The following is a 14,208-nucleotide window of genomic DNA, read 5'->3' on the forward strand; positions in this document are numbered from 1 at the left end:
ATTATTTTTTACAAAGAAAAACTAATATATTTATAAAAATGTGCACATTAACTGAAATCTGCACCATACATAATAAAATGATATTCGATGAAAATATTGTATATTTTTCATACCAACGAATCGCACACATATATATCAAAATTATAACATATTACATGAGTACTACATGTGGAATTAGTTATTTTCTTTTAAATGTTACAAAATAAAACAATAAAGAATCATTGTCACTTATGAAATGTCTAGAATCATGAATATTATAAATTACTACTAATATTATAAAAAATCGAGGGTTTGTTTTATATTGCTCAGAAGACTATCTTTTTTTGGTTTTCTCTTTGTAAGTGTTTAGCTGCAGCAAGTTTTAAGCTATTATCATGCAGATTTGGAAATAAAATGCCTCCCTGCACATCCAAAATTGAATTCACTCACTGCTGAAGAAACTGCATATTCAAGTCTCTTTTTCGAAACAAAAGTTTCCTCTGGACACTTATTCCAAATGCAACTATGCAGACTTTCGTTCGCATTCTGAGTTTTGCCTGAAATACACCGCTTCAACAGCTCATCTGAAGCGAGCCTCTGGTACACCGGTATAATTTTTTCGATTACGTTTTGAGATAATATAGTTTTCATTACTGTGTGACTCTTCGGTGTTTTATTTTCAGCTAGTGCCCTTTGGTAAAAACACCACGAGGATATTCCTTTTGGACATTTTGAGTGCTGTGGTATCTCGTCAGTAGACATCAGATGGAAAAGTGTGACAAAAACAGCAGTTTTCATTTGATTTAAATCTGGGGCATTGTCTTTGAGAGCTTTCCGGTAATAATTTTGCAATTTTGTTATAATTGCATCTGTCAACTGTACTTTTTTACGACCACCAAGAGTCACCTTTTTGATCTGCCACTCTTTAACCTTATTACGCAAAGCGGTACCCAATCTTTTTGACACATGATTGATACATTCTTCGTTTATTATTGGCACTTCTTGACCATACACTTGTTCTTCGTTTAGATTTAAAAATGTTTTAGAATCGCCATCACAAATTATAGTGGAGTACCTAAAAAAAATTTTCTACCACTGAGCGTCTCCACATATTTAAAGCCGCACTTGCTTCCATGCTCCCGGTAGAACCCTCAAATTTTTTTTGACGCGAATATCCTTCCCAGATCATATACTCTAAACGATTTGCTCCAAGGTCTCGTGCAACATTCACACACTCGGGGCAATATTTGGATAGAATCTCGTAATTAACAACAAGATTTGTGAGAGAGTCTATCACACAGCCAATAACATAGAGTGAAGTATGCCCTTGTTTCTGCCAAGTACCCTCGTGCGAAACAGTCAAATCCAGAATGTCCTTGTTTTTCAAACTATTATCAGCATTGATTTGTGCCTCTCGTACCATATCACGAGAAAGTTTCAGCATGTTGTTCTTAAAAGTTATGTTTCGCTCACAAATTTTATCGAAACATTGGGAATAAGTTTTAGAATCCATCGAAGAGACGCCTAAAGTCATTGAAAAATTTTGCATTGCAGCATGTCCTTTGCCTAAGCTTAAAAATGTCCTCACCATTTGAGAGTTTAAATCAAATCTTTTTGAATTTGATTCTCGCTCACTTGAAAAATGAGAGCCAAAAGACTTGTAGCAGGATTCACAAAATAGTTCCAACTTACATGAATAACCAAATGTTTCTATGATTTTGACATTGAGTGAATTCTCACCAGCATCACAAGATAAATTTTGAAGCAAAGGTTTAAAACAAGATTCACTCATAATTGCATAATTATAAGTTTTATTCGAAAAGAAGTTGTCTTGACTGTCAGTGTTTTGATCACTGTTGTTATTATCACAATCTTTCCTAGGAACATTACTGTTTTCAACGTCAGTAGTGGAAAATTGGGGCTCCTGTCGACCCCGAGTCGATGTGGCTGTATACTCATGGGGCTCTATCGATGTGGCTGTATACTCATGGGGCTCCTGTCGCAGTCATTGACCCCGAGTCGATGTGGTTGTATACTCATGGGGGGGGGGTCATGATCGCAATTCAATGACTTTTAATTTAAACTACGTAATTTAAAAAACCTGGTGGTTCTATCAAATACTAAAACTTATAAAGTGAAACATGTTTTTTTTTTCAAACTCTTTATTCGCTGTTCATGTCGCCCTCTAGCGAGTGGAATGGATACTATATTTTTAAGTGATATACACTGCTGGACAATTGCTAAGGACGGATCACAAATTGCAGTGTAGCATAACATTAAGCGAGACATGAGACCTAGTAGTATATACACTGGTCTAAGATCTAGTATTTAGACCTAGTCGATCCATATTTATTCTTTATATGCCCATAATGAAAGTCGTATGCCCATAATGAAAGTATAATGTCTTACTGATATCCAAGACGGAGAAACCAGTGTATATGGGTCTATTGAGTGTTAGGGATGTTACATATCTCGTGACAATTACTAAATTCTCATCAATAATATTGAAGGAATGAAAAGAGGGGGACGCAATTAATTTTAAAGCCCTTTTTTTTTTTTATCAGTGACTATATCAACATTTGTTCGATTTCGGAGACACTATTGTTCATTAGTTTCCAAAAGTCCTTATCGAAGGAATTGCTTGCCTTTTTACGCATCTCGGTATTAAAAGCGATAAATGGTTTCAACCAAGATTCTTGTTTAAAAGATAAAATTTTGTGAATTTTTGTAAGTTGTAAGCCCAATTTTAGATATAATTTCAAATTTCTGTAATGAACAACGTAATTACATTTATCGCTCAAATTTGGAATGAGTTTTGAAACATTAAAAGCTTTCTTCACATTTAATTCGCTTGCGATTCTTTGAGAGTAAGGAGAAAGCATATCTGAAGTTACTTTTAATTTTTGTGGCGCAACGGGTAAATCACTATGCAAATCATGGATCTCTTGCGGATATTTTAAATCCACTTCTAAAATATACCNTAACAGTGTTTCAAAACGATATTATAAAATGCACATGATTTGTTTGCATGTTTAAAATCCTTAGGTGGGACATGTTACCGATCTGATATTTGAAACTTTAAAATTTTTTTCTTGTGAGTAAAAAATGATTAAATTAAATGTTTTTTGATGAATTAAGTGCAAAATCATGACTATTTTTTGGAAAAAAATGTTTAGGGGTTTTATTTATCAAAAAAGTAGTGAAATTTAATTTTGGACATAAATTGACACTTTTCATGAGAAATGCTCAGCTGTCTGTTCGGAATCGTTCGTAAAATTCCACTACCGATTAAACTCGGAAGATTGCGCAATTTTTGAGGCCCTCACATCTCAGGATTACAAACACGTCCTCTGTAACGTACGGCCCGATTTCAAAAATTTTTTTGCATATGAAGCAAAAAAGTAGAAATATTTTTAAAAAATTGAAATTTTGAAGGATTTTCCACATTTTAAACGTCCAGTGTCCCCTTAAGTTACCAAATTTTAATATTATAATAGGCAGAGATTTTGAATCATCACTGTTATTACAGGTCATAACATGTTTATTTACTTTTTCTACTTCCTCATTAATGTCTTTTACTTTATTATTCTTTTGAGTTATACCTTCTCCTGTTGCCTGATTACTATTATTATTGTTATTAGAAATTTTTAAATAATTATATTCTTTAACTTTATTATAATCTGAATTTAGATTTTTAAGATGACTATTGACATATATTTTAGTTTTATACTTTTTGTAATTGTGGTTTTGAATTATATTTTATTGGTTAATATTTCGTTTTCTTAATTTTATGTCATTAGTTAATTTTAAATCATTAGTTAATTTTAAATCATTTGAATTTCTACTGGTTCTTGTAAACTCTGTATTATTCCATCTGTTACAAGAACCATTAGTTTGTTTAAATTGTTTTGTCTTCTATCTCAACTATTATTACCCCTAGGCCTGAAATTTATTTTCAAACCCCTTCTAAAATTACTTCTACTTCTCTCATGGGGCTCAAATCTATTATTGTTTACATTAGAATTCTTTGGATAATACCAGCATTCAGTGGTGATGTGATTTCTGCTGCAAATGTGGCAAGTTATTTTAGGTTGAATAGATTTGTTAGATTGTGAAATATTGTTCACAGATTTAATTCTAGATAAATTTTCTATTTAACTCTTCTTTTTTTTTTGTTGCTCTCCGCCTTGCTTCTCAATAAAATTTCTAGTTCTGACAACTTTGTTTAAATGTGTCTCATTCATGGATATTGCATTTTCAATATCGATTGCTATTCTTCCTATTTCATCAAATTTTGAAGCCCCCCTTTTCATTACTTCAATTCTTATGTCTGGTCTCATACTGTCAAGAAGTTTTTGGGACTTCCTTTTCATCGCTAATTTCAAAGTTTGCTTATTTCTATCTGCATTGATTTCTAAATAATCATTTGTTTTCTCTACCTCTGCAATTAAATTTCTTATGCTTTGATTTGGTTTTTCAACTAATGAATTAAATTTATTTTGCAACTCTGCATAATTTAATTTCCTAGAAAATTTATCTTTTAATAATTTAACTATGCTCTCATACTCATTATCAACATTTGTTTTGGCCTCTAACTACCCTTAAAGCTTCTCTTGCAAGATTTAATTTTTAAATTAAACATTTCTTTCTGTCATCCTATTTTTCTAATACAGCTATTTGCTCTAAATTGTTTAGAAAAAATTCTAAGTTATTATCTACCTAGTTACCTATCTAGTTATTATTACTACCATTAAATGGAGAGAACTAGCTAGTGAATACATACATTTTGCCATCTCTTAAGATTTGATTTAAATTTCACAGAAAATATTACACACCTTTAAAATATTCTGGAGATAAAATTACCATTAAATGAAATCAATTTTATCAAAATATATATATCCTACCAAATGGTTATTCACTGATTAAATTATATATGTTTATTACAATCTTTAAAAAGTTTTAACATCACTACTGATTAAAATTGGCAATAATAAGATATACATATCACTGAATAATTATCATGTGTATGACAATAAATCAAGAATACCAAAATTTCTCATGCAACAACATATATACAATAAAATCCATTTTTCTCAAACTTTTCTTAACACTTTCAAATAATTAAAAAGTTCACTTTATGCAAAATTAAAAAAAAACATTACTGCGAAATACCAATTATTTTGCAAACAATGAAATATTATTAAAATATTGTTACTCAATATACCATGTTATCATTATGCATAGAACAATCACAGGAGAGAGAGTGAGAAAAACGAAGTATATTCTCAATTTGTAAATTCGTTTAAAATATTTTTGTGCAATCAGCTCTCAGTATAAAAAAAGCTTTAAAATTTCAACGAGAAATTGAGTTTAAATTTGATGCCAAATTTCTAGAGAATTGTTAAATTAATCCAGATTCGAAAACTGTATATCGGCACCACATAATAAATAATATTGTGAACTTAATAACTTCTTTTGGGTGAGTTAAAAAGAATTGCATATTTTGAGTAACGTATAACTAATATTTAAGCTAGCCATTATGAATAATACATAAATCATCTCTTTGGTCATACTTTTAAATGCAAATGTAGGCTCGTAAGACAATGATAATATTTCAAAGAAAGGAAACATATTTTCGATGAACTTAATTCCTTAGAGGAAATAAAAGAGCGCTTAACGAAATTACAAGTATTTGCTAACATCCGAGCATTTCTTAAATTAAATATTCGCTGTCAAGAAGGACACAAAAAGTTGAAAACTAAATGAACAAATTCGAAAGAAATATTTTAGAACTGGGTCACGTAAACATGAATAAATGTTTCTAAATAATTCTGCATGCTTCCTATAAGCCAATTTTTTATTCAAAACGATTTTGAATATAATGTGTAAATTAAATTCACCATCATTGTTAATTATACAAGTTTGAACTAACAAAGTTCGCTATCTTAAAGTAGTGAAACAGTCACTGCAATTCCTAAGTGTTTTGCAGTCTCCACATTTTAAAAAAATAGCTGTAGTTGTAGTTTTCCCGGCAAATCTGCGTAAGCAAATTAATTTCTTTTTTGTATTATTTGAATGTTAGTTGTATAATTTCAACTCTCGTTGAAAAAGTTTTATTGCATGAAACAATAATTATTGCAAGGGAATCATTGATGTTGATGAGAGGCAACGACTTTCAAACAAAACTTTTTAAACAAATCAATCCGTTTATGCGTACAAATATAAAATCTGTTCATCCAAAGATAAACCCATGTAAAAAATAATTTTTTTATAATTGTTATTAGTTTTCATAATTTTTTTCTACAACCGGTTGAAAAGCTTGTGAATTCTATGACTTATAAATTTCGACACAATATTAAATTATATAATTTTAAATTAAATATTGCAAACTTTGAAGCACATAGGTCGAATAATATTTCCAAAAATATGAAAGTTTAGTGTTTTTAAATTTTCACATTAGATTTTTCTGACTAACTATACACTCAAGCACATTACTTATTTTTGATATGAATACTCTTTCAGTTGTAAGCAGGATTATTTTTCATTACTTTGTACGTTAAAAATTAAATATAGTTCTATATCGTTTTATATAAAATTAATATTATTCAAAATAAAAAATACTATTCAAACTATATTATATGCAATTACATTATTTCATCTCTTCCATTAATATCATTTTATCATATCAATCAATATTATTTTACATTATGATGTAATTTCATCTCATCTATTTTCAATCATCTCATATGAGTTAAAAGCAATGAAAACGCATTGACAATCATATAAGTTTTTGAAAAATATTTTCCGTGAGTACATACAATAGGTTATCATCAATTATCTTTTGATTTAAATTTATGGCATTGCAATTTCCTCGATAATCCAATTGTCATGCCTCCACGTTGTTATGTAGTGAGCATAAATATGTGGAGAGTTCGTGTCGGTAAAGGAAAGACTGTTTTGATTAAAAATGTGGCTGACTGCATTTATAACTGCATCATTAGTTAGTACAGCTTTAAGTTTTTTAACTGGAACTATAAGCATACGTAATCTGTATCCGGCCGATGCTTCTAACCACAGTAAGTAAATTCAAAAAATTTGAATATAAACCATATTAAAATTAAATTATAGATATGCAGATGTTCAAACTAGCTTTTGCATGGATGATAAAATTTAATTTCTGAAGATTTTGTTAGTTAAACTTATTGCAATAATGTGAATTAGTATATACGTTACTGTGAATGGCCGAAATTAGTAGGTACTCCGAACACTGGTGTTTCTCCTAATCTATTCTCATTAGATATCAAAATACCGAATAAATATAATATCAACTAATGAATTAATATCAAATTGTATATAGCCAATATTTCGGACATTAGCCAAAGCGACTATGTGATTATTGGGTTCTAGGAAAAAAAGGTCCCGGTAAAAAAGGTACCTGTGAAGGGAAAATTCTGTAGGGGAAAATATTTGAAATGAGAAGATTATTTGAAGCGCTTTTTGCTTTTCCGTGCATGGTTTTTTAACTTTTGTTTCTTATTTACTCTAAAGAAAAAAAAAAAGAATTTAAAATAGAAAATAACACATTTTTCACATAAAAGAATTACAAAAAAAAGTAAAACATTATTGAAAAATTTAAGTAATATCTTCCCGCTTTAAAAAATAATCAAAGAAGAATAAATAAATGAAATAAAATTTTTTTTAAAAAAAAGCGTAATACAACAAGCCCATAAGTCCCCCCCCCCTGTACCCTTCTCCTTACCTCAATGATCTAATCTGAATTATTACAGATAAAAAGAATACTCATTGAAATAGCGAGATGCATTCATGTTGCCCAGAAATCGAGAGGAGAAACATCCCTACAGATTTTCCCTATGGAGGTACCTTTTTTTCCAGGTACCTTTTTTACCGGGACCTTTTTTTCCGTCTACCGTCGGAAGGAGTCACTTCATATGGGATACTATGCTCCATGAAAGGAAAATTTTGACATCGAGGTCTTAAAAGGTTTAAATATTGCATGCAAGGAAAGTTATAAGTCTAACAAATGTCAGAATTTTTATTTTTTTCAACAACGTTTTCGTAACACAGCTATGCATTTTTGCATATATTATTAAACAAACACTTTCATACTTTTATTATGTCTGGATGTATCACGTGATGTAATCAATAAGATATATTATATTATAGATAATTTTATTTATTCAAAAGAACAATGGTGCAATTTATTAAACAATGTACATTGGAATGTTTGATTCATAGAAAATAATGACTTTTTGAAAAACAATTTCATGAAATACTAATGAAAAAAAGAATAGGTTTTACGTCAAATGCTAAATAATGTCTTCTTTTTTTTTTCTTCAGTGACTTTCACGACAAAATGTTTCGGTGATTTGGGATGTTTCTATACCGGTCCTCCTTGGTACCATCCTGTGTACAGACCAATAACTGTACCGCCGCAAGAACTGCAGACAAAGTTTTTGTTGCATACACGCTCCAATAGACTTATTCCCTATTATCTGAAACCAACACCAGAATCACTGTCAAAGTCTCCTTTCAAAAATAATTTACCAACAAAAGTACTCGTTCACGGATATTCAGCTCGCCCAAATGTATTTACAGTAAGGAAACTTCGAAATTTTATTAATTTTTATTATCCTTACAGATTTTATATAATGAAGTTAGCCGATTTTTAACCTTCTTTTAATTAGGTTTATACAACAATTATCAATTAACATAAAAATTATCAAATATTAGAACAACTTTACCAAATGTATTATAATAAAATTAGGATGTAGAATTAAAGAAATGTAAATACACTCCTCAAAAGTGAAATTGCAACACCCAGAAGTAATGCACGTAGTGTCATGCAAATTTCAGGAGCGATAGTAGTGAGATGGATATGTTTATGGCAAGTATATGTATATGGCAAGTGATTAAAAAAACAGACTAATAAAATCATTATAAAGAATTTATTGAATATCTAATGTGGCCACCTCGGGCAGCTATACAGGCCTCAATCCGGCGAGGCATGCTATCAATGACTCCATTGATGGTTGCCTGAGGTAACCTTTGCCAAGTCACATCCACTGCTGTGCGCAGATCATCGATGGTTTGCGCCATTGGTCCTCTGTTCATAGGTGTTCTATGGGATTCAGATCTGGAGAGGCTGCCGACCAGGGAAGGATGTCAAATCCAGTCAGGCTGTTAAGAGTTCGCCGTGCGACATGCGGCCTGGCATTGTCTTGCTGGAATACCGTGTTGGGTGCGCCCTGCAACAAGGGCAGAACAACGGGATACACAACTTGTGTGACGTAGCGGTCCGCTGTCAAACTGCCGTGAATGTGTACCAGGGGCGTTCTGCGATCAAACAATATGCTACCCCAAACCATGATGCCCGGTGTAGGACCGTTGTGACGCTCGGCGAAATGGGCTGGTTCGTAGCGTTTTCCGGGTCGCCGCTATACCCATCGACGGCCGTCATTTCTCCACAGACAGAAACGAGATTCATCTGTGAACAATACCCGCTGCCATTGGATAGTCCAGGTACGATGACACCACGCGTCTAGCCCTGTGTAAAGCGGTCAACGGTACCCCTGTTATTGGTACCCGTGCACGTAACTGTACTTCATGCAATCTGTTGCGTATGGTTTGGGTGGACACAGATCCACCTGCTCCTGAAGGCAACCGGCTTTGGATAGCACGTGCCGTGGAGAAAGGGTCTCGAATAGTCAACTGGCGAATACGCCGGTCTGTGCGCTCAGACGTGCACCTGTGCGCACCACTTCCTCTTCGTGCACGTAGACCTTCCTGAATCCATCGTGTGACACAACGTTAGATGGTACTCACGTTGTGCCCAACACGAGTTGCTATTGCGCGCAGCGACAAACCAAGTTCATGGAGTTCGATAATACGGTCACGTTCCCCGGTCGTTAACTGTTGGTATTGAGCTCGCCGACGTCTCAGAGGCATTTTCTACGCTTTTTCGAAAGTCGCAAATGCTACGCAAAACCTCAGGTGCCGTTTATGAGAAGGGAAAGTTGCTGGCCTTTATAGCCCGAATATGCGTACCACGTGATCAGATGCGTGCGCAAACTTAATCATTTGCATATCCATCTCACTACTATCGCTCCTGAAATTTGCATGACGCTACGTGCATTATTTCTTGGTGTTGCAATTTCCCTTTTGAGGAGTGTATATGTAAAAAGAAATACCACAAATTTAAAAATTTCCATCAAAACTACATAAAAACAATGTTTGATACGGGAAATTCTTATTAATAAAACATATAAATAAATTTACCAATATATTTTAATCAGTAACGGAAATTAATATATTTAAATAAGTAAAAATAATGTTTACGAATAACTTGATGAAAAACAAATAAAGCAAATTAATGTTCTTTAAGTTCCTTATCAACAGCTAAAAAAATAATTATGTAAAAACTCTAAAATAGACGTGTTAGAATCTTCTCTGAGGGCATTTTGGTTTCAGGGCAATGTTTGATAGTAATGTCATATCTTTGAAGTGAATGCCCATCTTTGAAGTCGTGCAGATTGAGGTGCACTTTTGATTAGAAATGGTAGAGGGTTGTGTTCCGTATAGAACTCTATTTTTGAACCAAAAACCCAAACCTCGGATTTTTTTCAAACTCCGCACTATGACATATGCTTCTCTCTCTATAGTAGACCATGATTGTTGGCTAGCACTTAATTTCTGGCTTGCATATGCAATAGGGTGTATTTTGTCATGCACTTTTTGAGACAAACACGCAGCCACCCCTATCTGGGATTCATCGGCATGGATAATGAAAGGTAAGTTACAAATCGGTGTGTATAGAGAAGGAGCTTCAACCAAAGCTCTTTTTGGTTGAAGAAAAGCCGCATCATGTTCTTGTGTCCAAGGAATATTATCTGCGACTTTCTTCTTTGTAAGTTCAGTTAATGGAAACACAGGCGCTGAATAACTAAAAATGTAATCACGATAATAGCTGCACAAACCAAGAACAAGATCTTTTTTGGTTTTTGGACGTGGCAAGTTCTCAATCACACTGGTTTGCTCTGGATCAGGCTGTTGTCAGCCTGAACCATGTGACCCAAATATTTAATCTGAGTCTTCGCGAACGAGCACTTTTTCAAGTTCACAGTGAAGTTGAGTTCTTGTAGCTTAGACAAAATGGTTCTCAGATGAATCATGTGTCCGTTCCAACTTTCCAAAAATATGGCGATATCGTCATTGTAGACGCATGAAAAAGCTCGATACTGAGATAAGACTCTATTAACTTCTCTCTGAAATGTTGCTGTTGCATTTTTCAGACCAAAACGCTTAAACTGATACTGATGTCAATGAGTTTTAAAAGACGTCAGTTCTTTGCACTTTGGGTCCATGGGCACTGCATAATAACCCTTCAGCAGGTCTAAAGTACTAATTATATTTGCGCTACCTATGGAATTAATTAGTTCTGCTAATTCTTCCATTGGAAAATCATCTGAAACAGTCACTGCATTTAGAGCTCTATAATCGACGCATAACCGCAAGCTACCATCCTTCTTGTTAAGGTGACCGACTACGTTCGGAACAAAATTTTTGAAAAATTAAAATTTTTATAATTTTTTAATAATTTTCAGGTTAAATAGCACATTTTAAGACAAATCTATTTGAAATCCGATCCTAGTTTTACAAAATTTGGCAAGGAAAATTTATCTAAATTTTCATAAAACGGTTACACAATAAAATAAAAAAATATTAGAGTTATCTTAAATATTTTTGGTTATTAGCTTCTAAATGAACCAAAATCAGAGAGAAATATTGAACAACAAAAAAATAGCGAGGAAAAATACATGATAACATGAAATTTTTGTGAATTTGGTATGCCAATCTATATATATTGACCTGCAAATTGAAAAATATCACACTCAACTTGACAATTTTGGTTCATTTCATAGTTAATATTATTTTAAATTTATACTGCAAATTTAAGGACTATTTGTTTATTGCACATCAAGATACCATGTTACGGTAAATCAGTTTCTCGAAGAAATTTTTTTTTGAGAAAACTGCAATTAAAGATTTCCCTTCATAAAAACACACAGTACCTTTAAACCATTGGTTCTCAACGGGGGCGATACCACCCCCCTGGGGGCGTTGGGAGTATGCTGAGGGGCGGTGAACTTGTTTTGGGCAGTAGGGGGGCGTTGGGTACGTATTGGGCGGTAGGGGGCGATGAGCGTGTTTTGTCATTCAAATTTAAAACTTAGAAATAAAATTATTTAATTAAGATTTATTTAATGAATAAAATTAATCTAAAATTAATATTAATGAGAAAAAAAATTGAATTAATATGATAAATAAAGATTATCCGATACAATATTTGTACCAGCAATAAAACGAACTTATACGGCACCTATTCTCCGATCCGAACCAACAGACCTCAGCGCATGAGTCTGTACCTTTTGCAGTTGACTTATTCAAGTCATTTGGTGAAAATTGAAGTCATTGCGCTTTCAGTATGAATTTTTCATTTGACCCGTGCATCTTAGCTTCATTACAGTTTTTTCCCCTGCCACCAACAATATCGGTTAATAAAAAGAGGTGTCATCAATACAGTGCCACATACTTGAAGTTGGGATTTGTTCAATCACTGTTGAACTCTCAACTACCCATGTGTTTACTTTGTAATAAAGTTTTATCTAATGAGGTAATGAAATCTTACCGTTATCAGGAGCATTTGAAAAAACTTTTCCTGACAAACTAAATAAAGATTTTACATTCTTCTTTCACGCACCTTCTGAAGGCACCTTCGGTCTGTGGGTTACTAGCAACCTCATCACAAAAATGCGACGATGGTTTAATAGCTTCTTATAATACATCAAAATTTATTGCTAAATCTGGGAAAGCTCATACCATCGGAGCAAAGTTGATACTGCCGTTTGTCAAGGAAGTTTTCGAAACAGTTTTACACCATCCAGTCGCATCCATTGTAATAAAAAAATATCCCGTAAGCAACGATACCGTGCGGCGACGAAATGATGAATTGGCTGAAGACGTTGAAATTTCTTTACGCAAACTTTTGATATTCAACAAACTTGCCAGGTAATATAGGCTTTACTGTAGGCATAGGTCCGTTTTGTAAAGGTAGGAAAAATTATTCAAGAGATGCTTTTTGCAAGAAGCTTGATTGTAGATATCAAAGGTAAATCTATTTTTAATACTTTCAAAGATTATTTTAAAAAGCGAATATTATGTCTATTACCACCAATAGGCTCCTGCAATGGTGGGTCGACATTGCCCTTTTGGAAAGGAAGGTACCAGATGTCTTAGCTGTTCATTGCGTGATTCACAGACAGCATTTAGTAGGGGAAAATCTCAGCAACCGTTTGCATCAATCATTGCAATATGCCATATCTGCTGTGAACAAAATTCATTCATTAAATCTACGATTGATTATTCAGACAGCTGTGAAAGAAAAACGATAAAGAATTCAATTACTTGCTACTATACACCGAGATTCGATGGCTTTCCAAAAGCTTCTGTCTCAATAGGTATTGGAATCTTTTCGACTCTATATTTGAGTTCCTCGAAAACAGAGATGTAGCTCTGAGAGCAAGGGCACCGGCAGAATAATCTAAAAGGGGGTGCAACCCTCTAATAAACTAATCCCCCCCCCCAAAAAAAAGAAGAAAAAGTTAAAAAAATTCCGTTATTACATTTTGTTTAGTTATTACATGTACTTTCATTGTTAATTTTTTTCAAGATTCATTTCTTCATTATTTTTTTTAAAAAAAAGTTCGAATTTGATAGAGGGGCAGCAAATTCATCAAAACAATGCATCTGAAAAGTTTACTGCAATTTTCACGAACGCAGAACACATTTGCGAAGAATTAGGCATTGGAATGAATCGACCTCGAGTGGCATCTAGACAAGTTCATAGATCGAATGTGCCTTCTGAAAACGCAGAAGAATTTTTTAGGAGATCAATCTTTATTCCTTATTTGGACTTCATTATATCTTCTTTAAAGACCGTTTTTCTTCTACACAAAGAAAAGCATTTTCACTCTTACAGCTTTACCCGAATGCGATGAACAAACTGGACGAAGTGTCATATCCTGAAGTTTTATAAGATATATATACTATGTATAAAGATCTGCTCTCATCGAATTTCATCACTGACGCTACAACGTGGTACGAAATGTGGAGGAATAGAGAAAACTCTTACGAATCCCTCGAATACATCGA

This window comes from Parasteatoda tepidariorum, chromosome 8 (genome assembly GCF_043381705.1).
Source record: "Parasteatoda tepidariorum isolate YZ-2023 chromosome 8, CAS_Ptep_4.0, whole genome shotgun sequence".
Lineage (NCBI taxonomy): Eukaryota > Metazoa > Arthropoda > Arachnida > Araneae > Theridiidae > Parasteatoda > Parasteatoda tepidariorum.